This window comes from Diuraphis noxia, unplaced genomic scaffold, assembly GCF_037042655.1.
Source record: "Diuraphis noxia isolate RWA-SAM2 unplaced genomic scaffold, SU_Dnox_SAM2 contig0005, whole genome shotgun sequence".
NCBI lineage: Eukaryota > Metazoa > Arthropoda > Insecta > Hemiptera > Aphididae > Diuraphis > Diuraphis noxia.
Window position 1 is genome coordinate 43300321 of NW_028301715.1, and position 12625 is coordinate 43312945.

Sequence of the window (12625 nt, forward strand, 5' to 3'; positions counted from 1 at the left end):
GTAGGTATTTATTTATTTTTTTTTTTATGCTGGAAAATAATTCAATAATATTATATATTATGAAAATTGGTACATATTTAGTAATAAGTTTTTGATTATAGAAAAAGTCTCTTACTGAAATATGACGTACCATAATATTTTATTATGTGTATTTTATATTTGATTTATAAAATCGATATTTCAAATGATCTACATTTATCTTTTCATCAACGTCGGGGGGCGTAGCTCAGATGGTAGAGCGCTCGCTTAGCATGCGAGAGGTACCGGGATCGATGCCCGGCGCCTCCAGATTAATTTTTGCAGATTATTTATTTGTATGACATATATTATACATATTATATTCTTTTCTTGATATTTTCATGAATATGTTTTTTTTAATTTTATATTTTTCGTTTTAACGTTTATAGTGTAATTGAGTAAAAAATATTATAGGTTTTTAGTAGTTTAGTATTTTATGAATTATTCAACGTAAAAGCGCAAAATTTTTATTTCGCATTTAATTTATAATTCTATCTCTAAGTTATAACACTATTTATTGACATTTTTTTTATCCGTATTTATTGATTTATTAGAATAATAAATAAGTTGTAATTACTAATTTTTATCATGATGTCCTTATTCATTTCGAAAACAATAAAATATAAATTGTTCTGTAATTATGGTATAAGTGTTTTGTTATATCATTGTTTACTGTTTAGTCTTTAGTGTTTCATCTTAGTAATAACAATATTGTTTCTTAATGGTGGAATGGTTCATAAACTAAAATCATAGTGTAAATATATAAATAAATATGGTGTTATTTAAACCGAAAGTATATGAATTATAATATCAATAAATGATTAATATACAAGATACATGATAATATACATAAGTGTATAATATTATACTTATAATTTGTACGTAGTTTCTGTCACCAATTATCAATGACTATTTAAAAAAAAAAATATTTATTAGCTTGAACGAAAAGTTACTGCAGCCTGACAATTAATTAAATAACAAGATAAGGATATGGCTTGAACATTAATTTATTTTATATATAAGATAACCACAATACTAATCATAAAACAATCTTAAGCGTAACAGTAAAAGCTGAACTACTATTGATATACTACAACATTAAATATGTAAATAACTTATGGAAAGCATGATGCGTGTGTATGGATTGGGAGTGCTGAGCCTGGTGGAGTATGGGATTTTGTTTAACAAGGATCTGAGTACAATTAGAAGAGGGCTAAGCAATCAACCATATATATTATAGTATGCAGATTTCAGATATATAACGCGTAATAACAAAGCATTTGTATTCATTGTATATATATATGTGAGCACAATTATGTACGTGTGTACGTGTGTATATACATATAATATATAAATTATATGCAAATTGATGCGAATGGTCATAGGTTTTTCTATAATATTACTACTGGCGGCTGCATTTTATGCTCGTGGTATGACAAGGTATATATTATAAGGTAGACGTGGTATATACTATGACTATATAGTATATATGGTGTATGGTTAGATAATATAATATTGTATTTTATCGTCGTGTATATACGAGACAGCAAAGTTATGATATATATGGATGTACGCCGAAGGAGAGAGGGAGAAATGGACCGTATTGATTCGGGTTAAAGTTTTTTTATTCAGATTTAATAATAGGTACGACCTTTCCCGGTCGCATATATATATTTTTAATTTAATTTTTGTTCGAACGGCTGCCACCGCCATTTATCAAACGCGCGACGGCTACAGTATTTGTGTACCACTATAATAATATACTTATCATCTATACCTACCTATACCTAATCCATACTTGAAACTCAAAAGAGAACTGTTCCGTGATTTGGCCACCTTGACCGGCTGGATAAAAAAATAAAATACGATTTCGAGCTTCGTTTATTGAATATTCGCTATTTTTCTCATACATTTCTTAAATGTTTATATACAAATATTTTAATTTGGCTTTACGCTATGTACATTCAATTAAAACTTTAAGGAGAGCCTTATTTATATTACAATCAATAAATTTGTACCTACAAATAACAAGTAAATTTTAAATTCAGCTACGTTTAAAAAAAAAAAATGTGTGACTTGAATATACTTGATACAATGGACTATACATTTTTGATATTTTGTTAACTGCCGTAAGAACTACTTATGGTGAACCGTGTATCCAAGATAGATTGAAAAAAAAAATTGTCACGGATTCAGATCGACGGTTTTCCATAATACGTCGTGAAATTCAGATGCAATCGTGATAGAAACGGCATGAAAAAAAATCGTAAACGATGATTTTTGCATCAAAATCTATAATTATTGATTTATTTCGGCTTAATGATATAATTGTTTCTATAAATTCACCTCGCAGTCATTATTAAAATAACGATGATGATATTATTATGCGACGCACACTTGTACGTATCATTTCGTATACGCGGATAATATATTGTATAGGAAATAGGATTTGCGATAATTCCGTCTGAAAATCTGCAGTTGAAGAATATAATAAATATTATGTTAGTCCTCGCGCTCAGTGTACCTATCTACCTACAATAGTACAATATAATAAACCTATTACATATTATAATAAAATGTATAATACCTATTATATTACGATGTACCTACTATAATATCATGAACGTGCGTATAATAATATCACACCGGATGGCAAATATTATAAGCAGCGTACGATGGTCGTAAATTTCTTAGCAGCCACCGTCGTCTTAAACACAAAACGCAATTTGTATATTATTTTACGCTGCGCACCACCGTCGTCGTCGCTGGGCGAATGTATATTACGTTGTACACACCCCGCGGTCTTGTTGGCAATAATACACACACGTCGTCACGCGTAACTACCAGCCGACCAGCCCTATGCGATCATCCCTTTTTAATATTTTTTTTATTTTTTTTTGTTCACGTCTCGTTACGTGGCGGTCGTCGAGATCTCCATCACCTGCACAGGACACGTCGTGGGCTGCTATTATATATATATATATATAGGTACTTGCCACGTATCGTTTTTGCACGGTCGTGCATTATGATATTATGCATAATATTATGTAAGCGACCATCATAAGAAATAAGAACTCCGTTCGACGGGGATGATCGCCGCGATAAGGGATGATGATCGTCGCGCAAAAACGAATCGCAACAGTTGAAATTAAATCGGTAGTGCACCAAAACGTACATTACGTGTGCACCAAATTGGTATTATAAAATATATAGTACTTATATGTAACTACGATACGACGACGTTTCAAAGTTTTTGATGCTGTTGCAGGTGCTGTTTGCCGAACATAGGCGCAATTTCAGTTTTTAACTTGGAGGGGCTTAACATATTTAAATGAAACAGACCCTCGGGGGACTCTATGGCAATTTCATTTTTTTCTCACCCACTTTCCCACATTTAATATATTATAAATTATAATGCATCTATTAATAAAGCTAAAAATATTTGTATGAAACAATAACAACATTTAGGTAAATAAATGTAATATATATTTATTTATTAAGTATATTATTATAATTGGAACCTTCGGTTAGAAATTGCAAACGTATCTAATATCTTTTCGTTGGACAATTAATTTGATAAATCTCGTTCTACATAAATTAATGACAAATTTGTAAATCTATCTCGATTAATAGATGTTCGAAGCCAATTTTTAATCTTTCTCATTGCTGAGAATGATCTTTCACATGTTGCAGAGCTAATTGGAATTGTTAAAGATAATGATAACAGTTTATATATATATATATATACGCCAAATAAGACATTAGACAGTAATTTTATTGTTCTCGTAATACGGCGGGTAGCTAAGGTTTAACATCATGTTGTTGCATTGGCTTGTTTCATGTTTCCAGATTTAAACTTTAGAAAATTTTTTTTTGAAACGACGGTTACTGTATTATGTACATTAGATAATTAATAAAGGATTCAATACTTCAATTTAAATATAAATTTTTGAAGGGGCAAATTTTAATATTGGAGGGGCTAAGCCCTTCCAAGTCCCCCCCAAATTGCACCTATGTTGCCGAAGTAACCAAAATTATTTATTCATTTATTCTCTCAAATACACGAGACCTGGACCATTACTTTCATCGGGGGGCGTAGCTCAGATGGTAGAGCGCTCGCTTAGCATGCGAGAGGTACCGGGATCGATGCCCGGCGCCTCCAGTATGATATTTTTGCTCACAGTAAGTAATATTGTTTTTATTTGATTGATCGAAAGAGACAAGCATACGAAATGATCTTTATTTTTTGAGTTATTCCGAAAACAGCTATTATTTTGAAATGTAACACATATTTTGTTTGTTCAATGAAAAGTGAAAACTGTAAATTTCGCAACATATTATTATTGTATATAAATGTATTCAATATTTAAAAAAAAATATTTTGTAGTTGGTACAATGGTCAATGGTGCTGATATCATTTTTACAAACATGAATACAATACGCGTGGCGCCGTCGCGTATCACGTCGAAGTAATTTTTTAGCTATGAATTGCACACTCTTGGAAGTATTTACCGTAAAATTGATAAAAATTCACTAAAAATATGCATTATGGATAGGACCCACCCTCAATATCTTATGTGCGATGGTGACCGATATATACTAACATAAAATAGTTTGGCGCCACTATGGATATATTCAATGTAATGTATTCAGTATTTCACATTATTTTTTTGTTTTGTTTTTTTTTCAATTTAATAGTCAGCCCATTTCAGTATAATATAAAATATATTATACATGAAATGATATGAAATAGCTTATCTCAAAACTAATGTTAGTTGGACTCATAATGCATTATTGAATTGGTTATAAAATATCATCAAACCGTAAAAGCTGTGCCCGCCGGTATATTATGCAATTTAAAAAAATAAATGATAAGTTTTCACTTATTAAAATGTTTATACAACGGATTAAAAAGCCTAAACAATTGTTTTTTGCAAGGATATAAGTAAATGTAATATTTATATATTTTATTATATTTAGTCAAAATAACTATTTTTAGTTTTTACCAATTATAAATTTGTTGAATTAATATTAAATCCCAACACTTTCACATACAGTCATATCTTCCAAGTTATTGACATACAATCCTTATAGTACACAAAGTTAAATAATTCAAAACTACTCGTTTGAATCAATGCTATATCCAGCTTCTGGTTTTTTAAAAACTAGAATAGGTACTTATCGCTTGTTACTCTATGATACCATATGTAGTTCATAAAAACAATTTTGGGAGACGTGGACATTTACCCTTCATTCTCTAGTCACGGAATTTGACTTTAAATCATGATTTAAATAAGTCCACCTTATCAGAAAAAATATCAGTTAAAAAGGAAGAGGGGGTTCTAATTTGAAAAATAAGGTTCTCTACAGGAAACCTCTAACTTGAATAAATGATCTTAAGAATTTAAAAGTAAGGTCTTAAAGTATACTTATTGAAAATTCAATAATCAGATTTTAAACAACTGCATTATTGAGGGAAAAGGGGACTTACTAAACGAATCACCCTGTATTATATAATAAACTGATAACATGGAACTTCCTCTGTATTAGACAACCTATAGACTTTTAGTATAGAAAATAGGTGTATGTCGTGTACTTCGCGACTCTAGACATACAACTATACCTGGCCTAACCGAAAAACGAACCATGAATGTCGTCACACTCATAATAATATAATTCAATTAATCATTTTTAAATTGCATGTAGTTATAACACAGTTCACTGGTTTTGTTATTTTCTACAAACAATTGTATTTTATTAAATAAATACATAAAAATGGATTTAATGGATTTAATGTATTAATATTACAATACAGATATATAATTTGGAAGTATTATATGCAATTTTTTTGTTTTTGACAATCGTTAGGATATTAAACATGATAAAATCTATCCGTCTTTCAAATAATCAAGTTTTGGTCAGTTACTTTCATCTGGGGGCGTAGCTCAGATGGTAGAGCGCTCGCTTAGCATGCGAGAGGTACCGGGATCGATGCCCGGCGCCTCCAAGACAATTTTTTATTCTTTATAAAAAATACTTAAATTTGAAATAAAATTATGATTATAGTAACAGTTATTAGAGGTATTAGATATTTTATAGATTATTGCTATATAGGTCAATTGAGTAGGACATTTTTTAAAAATTAAATCACATAAAAAAAAAACAATAGCCGTTATTTTTATTATTTGTCTAATAATAAACATTAAAATATTGGTGGTGTGTGAAGAGTGGTAAACAATAAATTTAAAAAAGTAATTTGTTAAATTGACCAGATGGAAAATGAAATAAGGTCACGAACATAATAATATACAGAAGCCCGACTCTCCAGTAAAGCTTAATTCTTTCAACTATAATATAAATGAATCGTTTATTAAACAATAATTATTATTTTTAATCTATTTTTTTTTTAAATCTAATTATTGCTTATATTTGAACTAAAGTATACTTAGTTAAATCCTCGGTATGGAATCAACCTGAATCCCAAGTTTACTCGTGGACCAAAATATAAAATATTTATTTTTAAAATAAAATCTTTTATAATATAATATTAACAAAAATATTTTTATCTGTGATTTTACATATTTCTAAGTTGGATTGAGATTTATCTGAACGTTCTTGAATAAATATGATATCTAATATTATAACCGAAGTTTTGCGTGTTTGAGTTAATGCTTTACTTGGTTATACGTGTTTATCACTCAAAAATTAGGTTTATTTAAAATTTACAAGTTACTGTGAATTTTAATGTAGTTTAAACGGGGATGTCAAGTACTATTTTTAAATTTCTTTAATTTAATTTTTAATGAATTATTTTATATTCTAATAAGCGTCCAGCGAATTGATAGGTAAGATTTTTTTTTTAAACTCATATCTATTGGTTACAAATGTTTTCTTTCCTGTGAATATCAACTAAAAAAGTTTCAAATTTAAACTTTCTTAGATATTGATTAGAAACTTCATCTAGTCTTTACTCGTTACATTTGAATTTTGAATATATTTTTAGTTATTTTTCCTAAGTATAAGAATAAGCAAAAACCAGTAATTAATGAAAAATTATTATCAATGTGAGCGATTGTGTGATTGTAATACTTAGAGTCGCAGTCTATCACTACAATAATATATTTTCAAATCACATATTTACATTTACATCTATAAATTCTAATTGGAAACAAATATTATAGAACTAAAATGACACATTAATTTATTTTTATGAAGTATAGTTGAAGTATATCTTTCACAAGCTTTTGAATATTCTCACCACGTGTCACATCTAACGAGTACATTTACGTGATAATCAATTCATATATTATGTTAATACGTAAATCCGTAAGTCTACGTTGTATGAGAAGGGTACATTAATTTGTTTTTTATATTGAACAAAATACAACCTTAGATTTCATAATTCATTAACTTTTTTTTTTGTAATTCGTATCATTTTATTAAATATTTTATAAATTTCTTACGGCATACGAATCATTATTTATTTTTCCAAAAAATATTGAATCTATTTCGTTGTTGTTTGAATTCGTTTCCAGAAACGAAACCAATGTAGATATTTACACTAGTTGAGTCTTGAAAACTTTCACTATATCGCACGTACCTACAATAATAGTTGTTGCTCGATTAATTTAATATTATTGTCGTTCTTTCAAATAATCTACATTTCACTTCTTAAATCCATCTGGGGGCGTAGCTCAGATGGTAGAGCGCTCGCTTAGCATGCGAGAGGTACCGGGATCGATGCCCGGCGCCTCCAAGTTGAATTTTTTACACTTAAAAATAAAGTTAGTTTGAAACATTCTTTTAATCATGTTAACTAAAATCTATAGCAATGTTTTGTGAATTACTAATATTTACAGATAACAGATTAACATTTTTTAATCCTTCGAGGAAACCTGAACCTCCAGTTTTGTACTTGTCTTGTATATTATACAACTTTTAAATTTTTCCCCAAAATCTGCAGCATGGTTGTACAAAGGATACTTTTAATAATGTAAAATAATATGGTCCAGTAAATATTATTTTGTATTTTTCACAAATATTTCAATATTTTACGAGAAAAATAGTACTTAATTAAATATTACCAGACATTAAATGAACATGAACGAAAAAACATCATATTTCAGTTAATAATTTTTATTGTAATTATAAAAAATAATTGTGGTTTTCATATTACGAAGTTTTTCGTGAATTTTTAAATTTCATATTAAAATTATATGTTTCAAGTATTTTGTTATATATTATATAGTATGGCTATTAAGATGAAACAATAGTCGCCTAATTTTTAAATTAATTATCGTCAGGACGTTGAAAAAAAGTTTTAAAAATTCATTTTAAAAAGTTTATATAAAACCGCTATAATTGCGGTTTGGTGCGTATAATTTGTGCCGTTTAATTAAAAATAGATAAGTAGCAGACACTGCATTGGTACAATATACTCATATAGACTATGCTAATATTGTTATTGTACTCGAAAATTATTAAATTTTAGTTTGTGGACAATATTTTTAAATTCTAATTTGACAATTTATAACCGTTGGCTTGTCATTTATTACCAATAATTAGTAAACACGGTTAATTAGAAATCATTTTATCATGACATTTTAATTTAGCTATGGGTTGTATTATGTTGATAAGATTAAGATTAACAATAAACAATATTGTAAACTTTAACTTTATACTATATTATCTATTGTTAGTTTAAGTATTTAGTTTTAACTTGTATAAACACACATAAAATGTGACGTATGGTTTTTTTTTAATCACTGTGTATACAATTAATAATGATAGTATTATATTATATTGAATCGACGTAGCAATATAATAGCAAACAGCAGTCAAATGTCACACAATATAATATATATAATATATTATGTATATATCTAACATTATTGTATAATAATATGTAGGTATTAACCAGGCATTAAGTATCACTGACCAATATATGGTACCAAGTGTAAACAAACAATGTTAATACCGAGCATGGGTCAAATATCACGGTTTAATATTATTATAGCAGTTGTTTACCAAGTGTATAATAATATAATAATATATACTCTGGCGATGTTCCAAGTATCCAGAGCACAGCATTTTGATTAACCGTTGTTTGTTTTAAAGTATTATTTATTGGACTTGACGTTTTTGAAACCATTGCAAACCATTCGAAAAACAGTTGCATAGTTATGATAACAAGAGTACAAAAATAGTACTAGAGGGCTTTACGCTCGGCTGGGACATGGCAACTGCAATCACCGAGAAATTGAATCATTTTCTTTTTCGAACCTAATTTATTATAAACAGGCAATCGTATTATTCAATTATTGTGATATACATGCATAATATATTAAACCAGCTATATACTGAAAACGGTGAAAATTATTTTCTTAACAATAACTATTGTAATATCTATAATACAACGAAATAATAGTATTACATATCGCGCATTTGATTAGAAATACAAAACCAAAAAACAAGAAGAGCTTGTTTCTTATATTGCCCATTGGTTAAAAAAAAATATATATACATAATATATTATTATATGAAATTCTTTGTATGTGTGTTTGTTTGGATTTAACTCAAAATCTATCCGTCGGATTTTGATGAATTTTTTGTACGTTTTTGAACATATATTAAATTACGACGAGGGTTATTTCATTTATTATTTTGATTTTAACTTAAGCCGACCAGTCTAAAATATAGGTATCTAATATTATATCAGTGAACAGATTTACAAGCAGTTGTTTATTTCATAAAATATTAATATATATAGAGTAATAATTGTGAAGATGCGAAAAAAACATTCCAAATTTACCTTGAATGGGATTAAACATTATTTTATTATTGTGCTATTCTTGGAACACCTATCTATTGATAATTTTTTCACATCCCTTTTGAATTCAGGATGCATGTGATGTATTTTATTTAGGCATTCCAAAATATGTGTGTGTTTTTGCTTACCAATATATTTAAGTATAGAACCTAAAACTATAAATGTAGTCAGTAGTTAAAAATTTTAATAATAGAGGTTTTGCAAATAATTGAAATTTATAACATTTATTTTCTTAAATCATATTGGTTTTCAAATAATTAGATAATAGAGAATTTAGATCCGTATAAATTGTTCTCGATCGTTGCTTTAACATAATAATTTATAATCTAATAAAATATTGCAGTTTTTTCTAATAATATATATACTGTAGTTTGTAATATACTAACATCCTAGTTAAATCAGTAAATTAGAATACATATTAGATTATTGCGTATATGATTTATAATAAAATGTGTAACTATATTATATGGACATTGAAACACCTACAGTTCACGGTGTGTTGGTCTTGTAAATATGTGAAAGTATGCCTACAGGGGTAACCGGTGATTGCAATAGTAATATACTTTCTGATTAATATTCTACAACTTTATTCGTATTAGTATTTTATAATTATTTTTATATTAAGAAATAGTGATATAATAATTTGTGTATTATCTAGATCTAAATCACTATACCAACGTTTACTTGATTTAAAGTTTATTATAAATAAATAATTAATATAAAATACATTTCGGTAAAAGAAAATATAAGGAATATAAATTATTTAAAAATGTGTTCCTGTCATCATATTGGAATTTTAAAACATTTACAATATTTAATAGGTATTTTATAAAATAAAATATTATTTAAAATATGACAATATAAAATTATTGAGTACAAAGAATAATAATTTTTTTTGGAATATATAGTATACTTTATGATGAAATGTAATATTGATAAATTATAATAATCATAGTAACAAAATATTATATCAATGACCACAGGTGCCACAATCTTAATATTTAATAAAAAAAAAAAAAAACAAATATTAGGACCTACAATATTATACTAATCAAACAAATTACAAAAAATAATTTTGATTGCTATATGTAATAATATATTACCGGAAGGAATTATTCCACTTCAAGCAGTCATTTTGGTATTCTTCGGGGTAACGAATATTGTAGGTAATAAACTCATAATATTTCATAACGGATGTACATGGTGGCTTAATGAGGTATGAACTATTTAAAAATGAATATTTTATATTATTTTTCTGTTTACCTGGAAATTAGTGATGTTTAAGGAATAATATTTTAAACGTTTTTGAATCAAGTATAAATAATATTATCAATAATAATTTATTGAAATAAATTATATGATAATTCTCATTGCACTTTTAAATTAATGTGGATTAATTTAGATACCTATCTTAAATAAGCTATTTGTTTAATAGTATAATCTTGGAATAATTTCTACAACTTTAAATTTGATAATTTTTTTTAACTTTTTACAATAATTATTGTAAAATTTTAAAAAGTAATATCTAATAAACGCAATAATATAAATCTCGATGACATCCTAATAACCTATGTTGTTGAAACTAAAATCCAAAAAAAAAGGTACTATTGTATATATGTATATAGGTGTATACTGTACACTGTACACTTTATATTTGACCTTTAAATTGTTCCAGTTGTATATCAATATCAACAACAAACTAATAAACAATATATTATATTTCTTAGAAGAAATAAAATCCTTATTTGTTTGATATTTTACAATGTGAAAATAAATAGTTGAGAGCGCATTTCATCAATTTTTATATATACATTACTTGATAATTGATACTATCTATAAATCACATTATTTAAATGTTATAAGCATGTATTATTCATTATAGGTACATATTATAATATGATAAAATTAATAATTTCAAATGGGAACTATGTTGTATTTAATAATCCTTAAAATGTATTGTTATTAAAATATAAAATAAAATGACGGTACCTATAAGTATGCACTATGTACAAACGAAATATCTTGGGTTGAATTAGATTTATAATTGTAATCTTTGATAATTTTACTATAAATTAAGAAATATAATAATTTATAATTCTGAACATGTGTCTAAAGTTACGTTGAAATAACGTGAAATTTATTTGTTTCGTTAAAGAGTATTACTAATAAAAACATTAGGATACTATCATATTTTAATTTTAAAAGAACTTACTTATTATTTATTTGAATATTTTAGTATGGTTTTACAATATTATATAATGTAATTATAAAAAAAAATGCATTGAGCATAAAAAAATCCTCAGCTAGTGATGGTTGTTCATCTCATAATACAAATTTATGAATATAAGATTAGGCACCTTTTGAGTACCTAGTAATTTTACTCAATACCTAGTTCTAAGTAGATAAGATTAGATGTTATATAATATGAATTAGTTTAATAAGATATTTTTTTGTTACCTATAAAGTAAATGTGGAATGTAATTAAAGTAATTTTTTTTAAATATTCACAATACATTAAAAATTGTATTTACTTAAATTAAAATTTAATTTTTATTTTTAAATTTTTATTTAAAAGAGATTAAGTTAAGTAGGTGCCTTACCTATAGCAATTAGTAAGTAGTTATAATTATTATTTGTTTTTAATGTGTATAGAAATAAACATTTATTTATTTATCTTTTTGAAAGTTACACCAAATTCATATCGACGAGCTTTGTGGAACTATTGAGTTTAGGTCCAAATTAAATTTTGTTATAAAATATCTTAGGTTTAAAATTATT

At 26.7% G+C, this 12625-nt stretch overlaps 4 non-coding genes across 4 annotated transcripts; all 4 read left to right on the plus strand.

Moving 5' to 3' along the window:
• Positions 1-215: 215 nt before the first annotated feature.
• TRNAA-AGC (transfer RNA alanine (anticodon AGC)) lies at positions 216-288 on the plus strand. Its single transcript has one exon. It is a non-coding gene; the product is annotated as a tRNA-Ala (tRNA).
• Positions 289-4107: 3819 nt separating this feature from the next.
• On the plus strand, positions 4108-4180 carry TRNAA-AGC (transfer RNA alanine (anticodon AGC)). The gene has a single exon. It is a non-coding gene; the product is annotated as a tRNA-Ala (tRNA).
• Positions 4181-5952: 1772 nt separating this feature from the next.
• On the plus strand, positions 5953-6025 carry TRNAA-AGC (transfer RNA alanine (anticodon AGC)). The gene has a single exon. It is a non-coding gene; the product is annotated as a tRNA-Ala (tRNA).
• A 1676-nt stretch (positions 6026-7701) lies between these two features.
• TRNAA-AGC (transfer RNA alanine (anticodon AGC)) lies at positions 7702-7774 on the plus strand. The gene has a single exon. It is a non-coding gene; the product is annotated as a tRNA-Ala (tRNA).
• The last annotated feature ends 4851 nt before the right edge of the window (positions 7775-12625 follow it).